General features: G+C 51.6%; 1 protein-coding gene across 2 annotated transcripts in view; it reads right to left on the minus strand.

The window, feature by feature from the left end:
- HRH2 (histamine receptor H2) overlaps positions 1–10,120 on the minus strand; it is a 40,053-nt gene extending 29,933 nt beyond the window's left edge. For both annotated transcript variants that reach the window (XR_015551902.1, XM_014786095.2), the window contains exon 1: positions 10,008–10,120. The gene's annotated coding sequence lies outside the window, so the exon portion shown is untranslated. The remainder of the gene's footprint in view (positions 1–10,007) is intronic.
- Between the last annotated feature and the right edge of the window lie 5,937 nt (positions 10,121–16,057).

The following is a 16,057-nucleotide window of genomic DNA, read 5'->3' on the forward strand; positions in this document are numbered from 1 at the left end:
GGCTGTCTCCTGGGGCATCTGGGGCTGGGCCAAGGGTGGGAGAAAACTTGTACCACATGCCCTCTGGGACCTTTTGAAACCTTTCACCTTGGGTCGTATCACCTGTTCAAAACCTAACAGCCACGGAGTTTGACAGGCGGAGGAGGGAAAGGAAGGGACGCCGGGCAGACGAACACGCAAAGGAATGGAAGCTTCATGATCAGGTCAGGCTTAGCGGCGGGACCAGCCACGTGGTGGGTCAGGGCTCCAGGCCAGGGCTGCTACTTGTTCTGCTCTGCCCAGGAGCCCTTTCTTTTTTTTCTTTTTCTTTTTTGGTGAGGAAGATCAGCCCTGAGCTAACATCTGTGGCCATCTTCCTCTATTTTTTTGTATCTGGGATGCTACCACAGCATGGCTTGACAAGCAGCGAGTTATGTCTGCACCCGGGACTTGAACCTGTGAACCCCAGGCTGCCAAAGCAGAGCACACAAACTTAATCACTGTGCCACTGGGTCGGTCCCCGGAGGCCCTTATAAGAAGCCCTCCGTGCCCTGCTCGTCGCCTTCAGGGATGACTCCTCTCCCCGACTCATCGCACAGCTTCCAGAATCAGACTGTGCTGTCTCTGGTCTTGCCATGCCTCTGAAATGCTCCCCCTGTGGCTGGCACAAAGTGACAACGCCTGCCATGCCCTGCTGATCTAGCCTCTGCCAGCCGTTCCAGCGGATTCTCAGGGGAAAAGTGTAGGTTGGGATGGAGTGCTAAGGAGTTTGGACTTAGATCTGAAGGCAATAGGGAGCCACTGAGCGTTCAAGCAACAGCCCAAGATTGCCCAGGGAACTGGCAGCAGATCTGGGAACCTGGGTGTCTGGATCACAGCCAGCCGACAGGCAGTGAGGATTCTATTACTAATTAGCATATATAAAATGCTGACTTCACCACAGGCCTGGGGCACCCTGCACATCTCATTTAGCCTTCACCACAGAATCCTGAGGCAAGGGACTTTTATTTCCCCCATTTTATGATGCAGAGACGAGGCTCAGAAAATGTTAGGAACATGCCCAATGTCTCAACGCCACTAAGCGGAAAAGCCAGGATTTGAGCCCAGGTCCGTTTGACCCGAGTCCCTGTTCTCCACCGCCATGTATTTAGCTTCCCCTATGGAGAAAAAAAAGAAACAAAACGCTTTGGGCTTTTCAAAGAGATGGAACCACTGCCTATGCTTCTGCAGCGCCGAGCCCCTCCTCCTTCGCAGCACCACTCCCGTGAGCCTTTCATCTGCGTCCTGGCAGCCTTCTAACCCCTTCCCTGCAGGGCACTAGGTGTTTGGTAAATGCCTCTTTAAGGCCCAAAAAGCCTTCTGGGTGAGGCCGTTCATTAGAAAGAAAGGCCTGGCCTCGGGGGATCGCCGCCACCCGGGGCCCACAGCCAGGGATGGTTCCCACACACCCTTAACATGTATCCACCAGCCCAGAGCAGGATGGTGGGACCAAAGCAGACATTTTATTGTGATGAATGTCATCAGCTTGGCATCACAGTGAGGGCGAAGGGACCTGGACGAGGAGCCAGGACACTGACCACTTCCATTTGCTGAGCAATACAGATAATTTAATATCTCTGTGAGGCAGAGATTATTATTATTCCCATTTGACAGATGGTGAAACTCAGGTTCAGAGAGGTTAAGTCACTTGTCCAAGAGCACACAGCTGGTAAAGAGGCAGGTATGGCTTTGAACCAGGCCTGGTTCCATAGTCTCTGAGAGTCCATAGGCACCTCCTACCCCACCCCAAGACACCCATCAGGTCCAGATCATTCTCTGATTGCTTGTGTGACCAGTTCTTGCTGGGGTATTTTCTTATCCGTGAGAGACCTTGCGCTGTTTGCCTGGCCTCTGCCCACGACTAATTTGGGAACCTGAAGCCACATCGGGTGACCACAAATTCCCTTAGTTATTGTTTGTCTGTGAAAGTCTTTATTTCACCTTCATTTTTTTTTCAGTTAAGGTAAAAGTTACATAACATAAAATTAACCATTTTAAAGTGTACAATTCAGTAGCATTCAGTGCATTCACAATGTTGTGTGGCTACCACCTCTATCTGATTCCCAAACATTTTCATCACCCCAAAAGGAAACTGCGCCCATCAAGCAGGCACCCCCATTGCCCCCTCCCCCCACCCCGGTCCCTGGCAACCGCCAGCCTGCTCTCTGGCTCTCTGGATTGGCCTATTCCGGATATTGTGGGCACAAGGTGTACATAAATTGGGAAGCGTGGGACTCGGGGAGGACCCTGTTCTCTTTTCCACCCTCTGCCTCCCCTTCATCCACCTGGGGCTCAGGCTAACCACTTAGGCATCATCTGGACTCCTGTCTTTCCTTCATCCTGGACAGCCAACCCACGAGCAAGCTCAGGGGATGCCACCTCCGAAATACAGACATCTTGGGTGTGTCCACTCTGCTTGGCGGCTGCCATCATGCTGATCCTACCCATAAGGCAGCACCATCTCTTGCCTGGACTGTCGTGACGGCTCCAGTGACGGCTCTCAACTGGCCTCACTGCCGCTCCCTTTCACCACCAACACCACACCCACTTCTGTCCTACTCGTGCTGTCCCGTTATACCCTCCACTCGGCTCACAAGACCCCAGGGATCTGCGCCCCACCTCTCTGATCTCCTACCTTACCCCCAGGCCTCAGTGGGCACCCGGCAGTACTGACCTTGCTCCAGTGTCCCGGACGTGCCGCTCACTCCTCCTTGGAGCTCTGCCTGGGATCTGCGCTGAGCTGGACATTCATGTTGTGGTACAAATATCAGCTCTGCAGAGGGGACCTCCTTGACCCCCCGAAGCTGCTCCCTTCACCCTCTGTCCTCTCCCTCTTCATTTGGCTTCTGCAGAGCACGCTTTTTCCTGGCATTTTTCTTTCCCTATTTGCTTATTATTTCTCTCTCCCCACTGGGATGCGAGCGCTGTGAGGGCCAGGATCCCTGCTGTCTTGTTCCCCAACAGGCACGTAAGGGAGCTCAATTAATACTTATTGGATTGACTAAATGCATCTTGAAAACAACTATCATAACAATATAATATCCCATTTATTGAGCACTTGGAAAGCGCCAGGCAATGCTCTAAGTACTTTACATACTTTAACTCATTTGATCTCTGCCACAATCCTCTACCGTTACTCATCTCGGTTTTACAGATGAGGAAATTAAGGATTATGGTGTTTTGTGAATTGGCTAAAGTCCACTGCCAGCAGTGGGCTGGCAAACGTGGGGAAGGTGTGGGGAGGGTGTTTTCAGGGCAGGAGTTGGACTGGGCCAAACGAAATCTGCCTCGGTCCTTCAGGGGGAAACGAGATTGCCAATGTCGCAGGGAGGCCCAAATCTCTGCCACCCAGAGGCAAAGCTGCCCAGGGGCCGGGGCAGGTGTGGAGAGGGCACTGGGCTGGGAATTTGGACCCTGAGTGTGAGTCCCTGGGGTTAGTCTGACTTGCTGTGTTACCTCCAACAAGTTTCACACCCCCCCCCCCGTTTCCTCAGCAGAAAGGTGGGCAGATGGGCTTAGAATCGCAAGGGTTTCTTCAGCAACTTTTGTGTGTGTGTGTGGAGGGCGTGGGAGGCAAGGATCAGAGCCCCCCAGATAATAACATAGGATGGCTTTGTGTAGAAACAAAACACAGGGGTCACCTGGTGTTCAGGAGCTCCTTCTACAGCATCAGAGAGGCAGTTGTCACCAATCGCCTTGCATACCTCCAACAATGGGGGGCTTACTAACTTACAAATTATTTGCCAATAGGCCATAGCCATTTAGAGATATTTATAGAGCCCTACACATTCTTTTGGAGGCCATACCCTGTGGCATAACAAACACATTGCAATATATACACATTCCAAAGAAAATATAATTTGCATGTAGCTACCTAATATAAACCATGCCGGACTAGCTGGCATAGTGTTATATTTGCAGATATCCAATTAAACATTTATTACTTGCAATTTTGTGGTTTTCCTTTCGTATTTTAAATCTGGTACTTGTGTATGTGTGTCCATGTGCGTGAGTTTGCAGACACTTTGTAGGTTCCTGAAAAGCTCTAAGGCCCCGGAGAACAAGTCTAAGTCTGTCTTTTCCAGGCAGCCCTACAGCGGTCCATGATCTCTAAGTTTTTTCTTCTCCATGATAAAACAGCCCTCAGGCCCTCAAACTGGACCCATTACCACCATCATCACAGCCATCCACAGCTACGACTGCCCTCACCATAATGACTGCCATCATAAGCCTCCCACCACCACCATCCTATTCACCATCACCTCCACCAGCAGCAGCTGCAGCCGCTGCCCCATGAGCTGGGCACCAGAACTGCCCCCGCCAACACCGCGTTTCCTTCCTCTCTGTTCTGCTTTCAGCCTCACTCCAGGAAGGTTTTGCCCCTCCAGCAAGGTACAGCTGGCTCTCACAGGCCCAAGTCCTGCAGCCAGCTGGGTCACCTTAGCGATATCAGCAGCCCACAGCTAACACTCGCCAGGAACGTTTACACACACTGGTTATCTTATGCAATCCTCTCGGCCTCCCCGACTTGCCACCGCCCTCCGCATGCCCAGGAGCTCAGTTTGGGTCGTGCAGGAGAGCTCTGTGGAGCAGCCAGGGCAGACACTGTTACCCCATTTTGCAGATGTGGCACAGAGAGGCTGAATGCCTAGGCCGAGGCCACACACCTGGTCAGAGCCGGGAAGAGCCCTCTCAGCTTCTAACTCCGGACAGCTCACCCTGTCCCATACCTCCTGTGTTTCTCAACCCTCATCTGTTCATGTTCCACCTCCATGATTTTTGAGAAACCCGTAAAATACCAGTTCCATCTTTTACTTAACATTTTTCTTTAAAGTGATGGCATTTATTACAAACGGAATTGTTTCATCATTGTAAGAACCACCAAGATCACTTTCCCTCAAATAAGTCACCGTGAAAATAAACGCAGTGGAGATAACAGCCGATGGTGTTACACTCCGTATAGCTACTGCCGCCCAAGTGCCAGCCCGAACCGTCCTGGGAGAAGGGCAGCCTGGCCGCGTGGGGTGGGGGGAGCGTGTGGGGGGGGCGACGGGACGGGGACAACAGCCACGGGCCTCGCTGACGCCTCCTCTGGGACGTGAGAGCGAGGTCTGAAGGAGCACGAAAAGGGCATCTTCTTGCTTATGATGGGAGGTCAGTTGCTCTCTAGGCCAAGACCCCCCAAGTCCCCCCTGGGCCGCCTGCCCCACACTGAGGAAGCGTTTTGCTCATCCCAAAAAGGCAACCCTGTGGGGTGGAAAGGAGCCAGGCGCCTCTCGGAGGCTCGGTTTTCCCATCTGTAAATGGGCATAACACCACAGCGCGAGGTGCTGGGAAGAGGAAGTGTGAGGTCAAGAGATGGGCCAGAAGCTTCGCGGCTCCTCCACAAACGCCCTCCCCTCCCCGGCCATCTTCTGGTCTTCTCTAGGGACGCTGGGCTTCGAGTCCCGCCCTTCCTGCGAGAGAAGGTACCCAAGCTCGCCAGATGGGAGAAGACAGGAGCCCCGGGGGCAAACACGGGTCTGCATTTGGGGGCGTCCACGTGCAGGCGGCTGGGGCGAGCCCTGGGCGGTCCGCAGGCCAGAGGGGCTGTGTGGGTTCGAAGGCTGCCCCTCACCTCCCTCATCGCAGCCTCCAGGCTCCTGGTGAAAAATAGTGCCTTCACAGCAGCACAGCGGGTTCTAATCCCAGCTCTGCCACTTCCCAGCGAGGCAGGGATAGGTGGGCGGTTTTTCTTAAAGCCCCAGTTCCCCTTCTCTGAAATGGGAGTAATAATCCCAACCAATGCAAATCAAAACCATAACGATACCCCTTCACATCCACTAGGCTAGAATCCAAATTCAGATAATAAGCATTGGTGAGGATGTGGAGAACCTCGAACCCTCGTGCACTGCTGGTGAGAATGCAATATGCAGATGCTGTGGAAGACACTTGGGCAGTTCCTCAAAAGGTTAAACATGGGATTATCACATGACCTAGTAATCCTACTCCTAGGTGTATACTCAAAAGAAATGAAAAGACATGTCCTCATGTCCAAAAACCTGTACACAAATGTTCATAGCAGCATTATTCATAACAGCCCAAAAAGGGAAACAACCCAAATGCCCATCAATTGATGAATGGATAAACAAAATGTGGTATATCCATAAAATGGAATATTACTTTGGCCATAAAAAGGAATTGAGTACTAACACATGCTACAACATGGATGAACCTTGAAAACATTATGCTAAGTGAAATAAGCCAGTCACAAAAGGCCATATATTATTCCACATAATCAAATATTATGTGATTCCATTGATATGACACGTCTAGGATAGGCACATCTATAGACACAGAAAATAGATTAGTGGTTGCCTAGCCTTGAGTGGGAGTGGGAGGTGGATAGAGAGTGACAGTTTTGTGTACAAAGTTTCTCTTTGGGGACATGAAAATGTTCTGGAATTAGATAGGGGTGGTGGTTGCATAACTGTGAATATACTAAAAACCATTGACTTGTACAGTTTAAATGGGTGAATTTTATGGGATATGAATTATATCTTTATAAAGCTTTAATGTTTGTTGTTTTTTGAAGACCAGTCTGCTTGCTGGTGGGGGCACAGGGGCAGCAGGGAGGCCAGGCGGCCAGCAGTGCAATCACAGGCTCCGAGGGTCCAGCACACTTAGTAAGTACCTGCGGACGCCTTGTATGGGCTGACCCCTGTTCAGGAACGCCCTTCTCTTCTAAACCAGGGTTCCTCCACTCAGCACTGTGGACACCCTGCACAGGACAGTTCTCTTGTTGCGGGGCTGTCCTGTGCATGGTGGGATAGTGAGCAGCATCCCTGCCCTCTACCCACTATACGTCAGCATCCACCCACCCCAGCTGTGATGATCAAAACTATCTCCAGACATCGACAAATGTCCCCTGGGGGACCAAACTGTTCCCAGCTGAGAAGCCCTGCTCTAACCTCCCTTGCTCATCTGGTGAATTCTTGCATATCCTTCCAGAACTATTTCAGATATCTTCTTTTCTGGGGAACCTTCACTCTTCCTCCTCTGAAATCCCACAGTTCCCTAAACACCCCCCAACCCAAGCCCTGAGGACGCTGTTTATACACGACTCTCGCCCGACCCCTCTGCAGAGATGGTGTACCTTCGGGTCCCGGCGTCTGGCACAAAGTCTGGCACTTTGGAGGTCCCTGCTGAGCCATCTCTTCACCTGTAAAGTGTAGAGATGCACTGCTTGCCCCAGGGTCTCTGTGACAGGTGCTTAAATGCTGGCCAATGGAATCTGTCGCCCCCCCCCGACTCTGGTTAGGAATATAGGCTCTGGACTTATATGGCCTAGGTTTGAAACCCATGTGACGCTGGGCGAGTGACTGAATGATCTGACTCTTGGTTTCTTCTCTGTAAAATGGGGATATTGATAGGACCTACCTCATAGGGTTCTTGTGAGCACACAGTAAGAACACAACAAATGTCAGATATTATTGGTATTAGTAATTTAGTATTCGTTCTTTCTTCTACGGAGCCTGCCAGGTGGCCCTATGATTGACAAGCATCCACGTGCCAGCCCTGTCCTGGGTGCTGGCCAGGAGGAGGTGAGGTTGGGTGGATTATCTTGTCACTAGAAGCTAGACAATTCTGTGTCCACTAATTATTACAGTATATGCTAATTGCATAAAATCTAGAATGTAGAAATTATAAAGAGGGAACAAATCTCCCATAATGTCACCTCCCACTGGCAAACACTGTTAACACTCTTTGGCTTATTTCTTTCCAGTCTTTTTTCTAAGCACTTGCCACAAATTTGTGACCATGCCATAATATGCATATGCATAAGCATGACCCTACTTATTAAAAACTGTCCGTTTTTAGTAGCCACATAGCTGTCCTATAATTTACTTAATTGATCCCCTATTGTTGGACATTTAGGTGCTCTCTGATTGTTGATGAATATCTTTGCATTGGAAAGTGCCTTTGTTCATATTCCCATCATTCGTTTGGATGTCCTCCTCTTCTTGTAAAACATTTTTGGCAAAGGAACCTGTCTAGCCTGCTGGGACGCCCATTTTCCAATCATCAGGGATTTCCTCCCCAAGGCTGAGCTAAATCCTCGGAACTGGGACTTAATCCTATTTCCCCTTCTCTGGGGAGTTGGTGGAGATGGACCACAGCTGGCCTTGTTTTCCCCTCGGACACACCAGCTGGAAGGGTCAGTTCAGTTAGTCATCAGCGGAGGATGGAGAACTGAAGGTGCCTGTGAAGGCAGGACAGGCAGCCTAGGCCAAGGTCAACGGAGGCGACGTTACCCGGGACAAGGTGGCGGAGGAGGGAAGAGAAGCTGGCAGGCTGGGGTGAGTCAGCCTGATAGCTGCTTCCTATGTGGTGCTGGGGAGTGACCTTCCTTCCTTCCAGACCCCAAGAGAAACCACTTGGCAGAGGTCTCCAACTGCACCTCCAGCCTGCAGACTCACTTTCTCCAACACTGGTTGGGCCCCTACCAGGTGCCAGGTCCCATGCCAGGCACCTGTCACACTCCTGTTTTGGGGCCAGGGTGGTACTGGCAGACGCGCTCTGGAGTCAGACTGACCTGGGGCCCAACCCAGGGCAGGTGCCTCCTACCAGTGTGCCCTGTGGGATCTCTGACCCCTGTGAGCCTTGGTTTTCTCATCTGTAAGTTGGAGTTTAATGACACCGGCTTCCCATGATTATTGTGATGACTATAGCCAATACTGTAGACATAACACACCGAGGACCTCGCCTGCACAGGGCAGGTGCCGGAGAAATGTTCTTTTCTCTTTCTATTCAATTCTCGTCATATCTCAGGGTCAGAGATGTCAATAAAAGGAATCTACCTAGTTGCCTTTCATAACCTCCAGCAACAGGGACCTCATTAGTAGGCAGGAGTTCATAACTTCCTATTACAAATAAGGATACTGAGGCTCTGAGAGACTCAGCCTGGAGTCTTCACAGGACATAAACTGTCCTCCCACAGCTTTCATGTCTTAAAGAGAATCATCAGGATGTGTGTCTGGGTTGGGGGTGGGGCTCCTGGGCCCCCCAAATTCCCTGGGCCCTGCCTCAGGCCCAGCCGGGTCACTGACCATCTCTGGCAAAGGAGACCAGAGAGGACCTGGCACGTACAAATGAGTTCCCAGGAGGCCACCAGCGCCAGGACTCTGGCCACCCGAGTTAGGGTGTGACAGCTGCCATTGGGGACACCACACCGCGCAGGTGTAGGTACTTTCCTGCCCACCTCCTTATCCTCACAACCACCTCAAAGGGGGCATTAGCATGCCCCTCTCCACGGGGAGGTAACAGAGGCTGGCATGCTCAAGGTCAACCGCACCACTGAAGCGGCAGAACTGGGTTTCGGAGCCCGGGGCACTTGCCAGGCTCATCCCTTCATCCCGGAGGCGAATGGCTCTCCAGACGCGGCCGCAGGACTCCCTCCCGGCGAGCGCTGCCCTGTCCTGGCTCCCGGGCGTCGGGGCAGCAGCCCGGGAGGACGACGGCTCCCGAGGAGCTAGGGGCCCCCTCCCCGCCCGCCCCGGCCCTCTGCGCGCTCTCCTTAAGCAAAATCCCCCACGCTCCGACAGACATATCTCCCTGAGAAAATGCCACCGCCCAGACCCGGGGACACACCAAGGGCTGTTTCGGCGCAAGAGCACTTGCTAAATCCACGCCCACGCGGGCAGAGGGGACGTACCCGACCCCGCGCCCGGAGCCCTGCCACTGACCTGGGCTGCGTCCCGTGCTCGCAACGCCCCTCGGTGGGGGCACGACCCCGCGGGTCACAGAGAAGGAAACTGAGGCTCGCGGGTGGAGGGACTTGCCCAAGGTCAGGCAGAGCCAGCGAGCGGCGGGGCTGGTGTTCAACCCCGGGGTCAGGGTCACGACGGCAGCGGGGAACCGGGAGCAGCCGCCCGGGGAGGTCCCGCCAGCGCCCGCGGGGGCATCCCACCCCGAGCCGAGGCCCTGCGGGGAGACGGCGGCCGCCTTACCTGGAGCTGCAGCCGCCGAGCGTGGCTCCGCTCCGGGCTCGCCTGGGTCTTGCGCCCGCGCCGCCTGCGCTCCGGGCAGGGATGGAGCGGGCGGCGCGCCCCGCACCCACTTCCTCGTCTCCGCCCCCGACTCGCTCCTCCTCGCTCTCAAACGCTCCTTCCCTTCCTTCCCTCTCCAAGTCTCTCTCTCTCTCCCCTTCTCTCTCTCCCCTCTTCTTCCCCCTCACTCCGTGCCCAGCGCGCGCACACATTTTCTCTTCATTGGCTTTCTCTCTGCGCAGCGCCTCTCCCACACTCTCACCCGCTTTCTCTTTTCCTCTCTCCTGGACCCTCTTTCCTTCTCTGGCTCTGACACTTCCCCCTTCCTCTTTCTGTCACACTGCCCCCTCTTTCTCTCATTTTTTCCCCTGGCTTCTCCTGCCCACTCCCCCCACAGCCTGACCTGGGACCCAGCATCCGTCCACCTGTTCCATAACTGGCTGAGAGGAAGGGGACTCCCCACTGTGGCCCAGCTGGGGATCAGGTGGCACCTCTCACCTTGGTGCCCAGCACCCAGCTACTTTGAATCAGGCTAGAAGTGAGAGAAAGAACTAGTTTGCAAGGAAAAGTCTGGCTAATTCTGGGATCCATGGAACTTCAGAAAACCCCAGAGTGGATTTGTTCCAATTGAAGGAAGGCATGGCGAGAGAGAAGAGGTAGGGAGGAAGGTCTTGGGAAAAGGAACTTTTTTGGGTACGGAAAATAACACCCACCTTCCAGACAAGAAAATGGAGGCTCAGATGGGAAAACCTGTCTCTTAAATATCAAGATGTCAAGGCTGCAGTGCTAACCATGCAGACCTCTGTGGAGGGAGCCTGGGTGGGCAGGATGGCTAAGGGCGTCGTGCCTTAGGGGTGCCTAGGGGTGGTCAGCCAAGTGTAGGAGAGGCAGGTGGTCAGACGGGCTGCCCTGCTTGCTTGGGGAACCTGATACGTGGAGGAGGGGTGTTTCTGCAGAAGCTTGGCAAAGGAGAGCGAAAGGATACTGGTTCAGCTGAACATAAATTTCGGACATGTGCTAATGATGATTGACACCCCACCCTAAGCCATTCTGTCACTATGGGCCTGGCCCTGTGCTACCTGCTGAGATGCAAAGACCACAGTCCCCTCGAGCTCTGCAGTCACAGCTTCTGGGGAAGGCTGTTGTAGGCCATGCATCGAAGTCACCACTGTCTTGGAATGACAGCAAGAGCCTCCAAGCAGGTTTCGTGGACTCCGCTCTTGCTCACCTGCAGTTCACAAAGTAATGTAGGTAATCTCTAAAAAGTGTAAATCAGATCACACCTCTCTACTCCCCTGCTGAAAACCCTCCAGTGACTTCCTGTCGTTTTAGAATAAAATCCAAGCTCCTTACCACCTTAAAGTGATCTGGCCACGGCCCTCTCTCTGATCTTATTTCTCACCACTGTCCACCCCCCTCCCTGTGCCACAGTCGTAGCAGCTTCCTCCTTGTGCCCAGAAAGGGCCGAGCTGTATCATACCACAGACCCTTTGCACTGGCTGTTCCCTCTGCCAAGCATGCTCTTCCTCCACATCTTCCCATGGCTGCTCAAAGTCAGAGAGGCCGTGAAGCCTGATCATCTCACCTAAAGCAGTCACCTCCTTGCTACAGTGTTTTTCATATCATCCCTTTCTGTTATAATGAAAACATTTATGACTATCTAAAATTATTTTGTTCATTCGTGTGTTTATATGCCTATTGTCTGCTTTACCTCACCAGAATGTACCAGAAGGAGCAGGAACCTCACTTGTATTACTCCCTGTGTCTCCACAGAGCCTGGAACAGAACTTGGCACTTAGTGATAAATGCTCCATAAATGGTGGTTGAATGAGTGAATGAATAGATGCTGTAATGAAGAGGTTTAGAAAAAGGAAAAGCTGATTGGCCCTGCCAAGGGAGAAAAGATTGTCTTCATAGAGGAGTGGTTTTAGAGCCCGATCTTAAAAGGAAAGCAACATTTCACAGGGTGGAGAAAAGCAGAAGGGCTGTAGAGGCAGAGGAAAAGGTGTGGAGACAGGCGCAGAGCATGAACAGCGTGAGGCATTGGGGAATGAGGGCTGGTGGCAGGCCGGCAGGACTCAGATCGTGAGGTGCTTTACGGACACCACTCGGATGGGATATTGTGAGCCATGCAGGGCTACAGCAGGTTTTCTGGCTGGGAGGCTGGAAGGGCTGGGATGTGTATCCTGGGGAAGAGAAGGCTGCAGTGACCTTTGTCTGTTTGAAGGGCTCTCTGCACAGAGGGAGCAGATGCAAGAGGGGCACTTGGACCATTGGCAGAAATGGAATGAGGCAGAGTTTGGCTCTGTAAAGAATGTTTTCTTAAAGGATCTGAAGAGGAAAATGGGTTCGTGTGGATGGGATTACTGTCCACTCACATTCAGTGCCCCTCCCAGAGAGAGGATGATATGTCTGTGACTTGTTTGACCACTGATGTGTGGTGGAGGTGATGTGTGTCACTTCTCTGCAGAGGCTCTGGGCCAGCCAGTGACTGCCATGTCCCTTACCTCACCTTGGGTCCCAGAGTGAAGTCCCAGAACCCCAGCCAGCCCCCAGTGGACATTAATGAGAGTGAGAGAGAAATCTGTTGTAGGCATTCGGATTTCTGGAGTCATTTGATATTGCCAGATAATCACGGTCCCTTGGTTTTCTTTACTGAATCAGAGGATCAGGCAGGCTGGTTCCAGCACCTACTAGCTGTGATAGATTTTCAGAGACGGCCACAACAATTTGGCCCAAGATCCTTTGCAAAGTGACAGCACCTCCCATCTATGTCCCTTCTCCTAGTCTGGATCTGCCTTGTGACTTGGTTTAACTGATGGAACCCACTGGAAATGATGCTGTGCCACTTCCCAGGCTAGGCCTTAAGAGGCCTTGGAGCTTCAGCTTTGCCTCTCTTGGAATAATCTCTGAGACTGCCAGGCTGTGAAGATGCCTGGAATGAAAGGCCACATGGAGGGAGATAACCAGCTGTCCCAGCTCTCACAGCCACGTGGGTGAGCATCAGGCAAGACCAGCAGAAGAAGCACCCAGCCAACCCACATAACTGAGAGAAATGAGGCATCCTTGTTGTTTTAAGCCAGTAATTTTGGGGGTGGTTTGTTAAGCAATGGATAACTAGATAAGGGGCCTTCGGAGGAATCAGTTCCCATCTCTGAGCCCATTTCCTTGACTATTAAATAAGCATAATACTGATGTCTGCCTCAAAGAGTTTGGATGAGGCTCAGATGAAAAAGGAAATGGATATTAAATTCATTCATTCGTTCAACACCTGTCTATTGGACCTACTACGTGTCAGACACTGGGTTACCCTGGGATACAGCAATGAACAAGATAGACAAGGATCTGACATGCTAGAGGGAGGAGAAAGACGATGAACAAGCCAGATAATTTCAGCTAAAAAGAATTGCTATGAGGAAAGCAAAGCAGGGTGATATAATTGAAAGTGACTGGGGGTGGTAGTTTAAGATAGTTGGAGAAGGTTTTTCTGAGCCTGTGACATTTGAGCTGAGCCAGGCACATGAAGATGGGGGAACAGCGCCCCACGTGGAAGGAGCAGTAAAGTGCGAATGCCCCAAGGTAGGGACCAGCTTGGCCTTGGCAAGGAACCTGGAGAAGGTCATCGTGAGTGTATGAGGGAGGCAGGAATAGGTGGGGATGGTGTTGGTGCAAGGCCATGGTGAGGCATGTGCATTTTATCCTAAATACAGTGGAGCCACTGGAGGGTTTTAATAGGGAAGTGACACCCTTCATATACTGTAAAGTGAGTTATTATTGGAAGAGATTTGTAGTTGGCCACCCAAGAGATTGAGATGACATTTGCAATCCCTTCCAGCTCTAGAAGTTTCCAGTTCTGTGCTAGATCTGAAAACCTTTGGAAACTGCCTTAGCAGTTTAATCATATAAGAAGTCATCATTATCACTAATAGGCTTCCTGCCCTGCAAGAGGGCTTTGAGATGTGGTGGCCGCAAATCCCTCCTTGCTCTGAATATGTAGTAAGAACTGTCTTTCAAAGGAAGCCGGAAGAAACTTCTTATTCTGAGGAAACCCAAACCACTCTTTGACCAAAATAGCAAAAGAATGTGCTTTCTTTACATGAGTGATCTCTGCTGTGTGTAACAACTTAAAATTGGAAAAAAAAATTGCAACGATTAAGATAATGAACGACATGGCATAGTGATAACATTTACTGAAGTGGTCTGCGGAAAATTTCAGCAAAACCCACTGGTGTTTGTCGTCAGTTATTTCTTTTCTCCGTCCTGGGGTGACTGGGTTTGTGGTCGGGCACCTGAGCCTGTGGTTGGGATGTGTAGGGTGCAGAATTTCCTGGCCACCATGCGCTCTGGGTCTTGAGAGACGCATTGGAAAGGTCTCAGGGCTGGGAGTCACGGCGGATGCAGCTGGTTCCTGCCCCACTGGGGCTACTCCAGAGGGGCCAGCTGTTTTCCCGATGTCTCTATGACCACGTGATGCCCCAGTTCTGGCTCACAAGAGAGGGAGGGACACAGTCTGCTGAATATCTACCAACTTCTGTATACTGTGCTGGCTTCTTTGAACACATCATCTCAAATAATTCTCATCACCCCCCTGTAAGGCAAATACTATTATCCTCCCAGGTTACAGATGAGGAAACTCAGGTTCAGAAAGTCAGAGTGTTCCCCAGCACTGCATAGCTAGCTGGGAGATTCATTTGACCAGCTTCAAAGCCCCTGCTTTTAACCATCCTGCTCTCCTGGCTCCCTCTACTAGCGAAATAGATTGTTCTGTGGGAACCCAGAGTCAGCGATCATGCGTTCAGCCTGAGTCTCCAGCCAGCAAGCCCACCCTGCAGATTTTGGACTTGTCAGCTTCCATAATGGCATGAGCCAATTCTTCAAAATAAATCTCTTTCTTTCTATGTCCACATCCTATTGGCTCTTTTTCTCTGGAGAGCTCTGACTAATACACAGAGTAGGAACTATTAGCTGTGTCCTAAAGCAAGGATGGGAGAGAAGATTCTGAGCAGCTGGGGGACGTGTTAGCTGACACAGGCCAAAACTCGGGCTCAAGTAGGAGAACCATAGCCCAGAATAAAAGGAAAGCCAGGTCTGGGAATCATGCGAGGCTGACCCCCTGGGAGCCTGGCTGGGTCATTAATCAGAGTCCCCGGAGGCAAGGAGTCTGGAGGTGAGGGTCAGGAGGTGAGCCTGGGGCCCAGCCAAAGAAGACAAGGGCAGCTTGTCCCCAGACCAGGTGGGGACTGTTGTCTACCCCAGTGTTTTCCAACCCTCCCCTGCTTTGTTCTTGCCTTTTACCCCCTGTAAAGACTGGAAATCCAGATACTTGCTTTCCCAGCCTCCATCATATATAGAGATTGTCGTGTGACGCAGTTTAACCAATGAGACGAAGGGGAAGTCTTTGGGGTTGTGGAAAATTCCCTCCTATAGTAGGAGAGCGGCACACGAGAAGGCACTCTCCTGTGCTCTGCCTGTTTGTTCCACTACTTCCTTCTTTTGATCCTGCAGCTGAGGCAGCCATGTTGTGACCAAGAGGGAAAAACCATAAGAACTGCAAAGAAACTCAGAATCCAGATATTGTAGGGCTTCTGGACAGGCTCTGGAAACACCAACTTCTCAGCTTTTTCACTTCTGAGATAACGAACTGTGAAAAATGATTTACAGCTGGCACCTCCTGATTCAAGGAGAAAATATACAAATGTGCAGAAAATATGACCCATGCCCAGTTTGCTGCACCTTGAGAATATGGTGACCCACTTTTCCTCTGGTGGGACATTCTTCTTCTCTAGTCTCCACCTGCTCCCCTACCAAGCTGAGATATTACTTCCTCTGGAAGTTCAACTTTAAGTTCCTAGGCTGGGTCACATGCCCCTCCTGGGAGCCTTCTTAGCCTGATGCACCTTCACTTTCATAGCACAGGTCATATGGTCTTGTAGTGGCTTCTTTCCCACAAGATAGGCGCTCTGTGAGGGCAGGAAGAAAGGGGGAAGGGAGGCAGCCAGTGATATTCATCT

This window comes from Ceratotherium simum, chromosome 4 (genome assembly GCF_057802395.1).
Source record: "Ceratotherium simum simum isolate JZ-2026a chromosome 4, ASM5780239v1, whole genome shotgun sequence".
In the NCBI taxonomy this organism is placed as follows: Eukaryota; Metazoa; Chordata; class Mammalia; order Perissodactyla; family Rhinocerotidae; genus Ceratotherium; species Ceratotherium simum.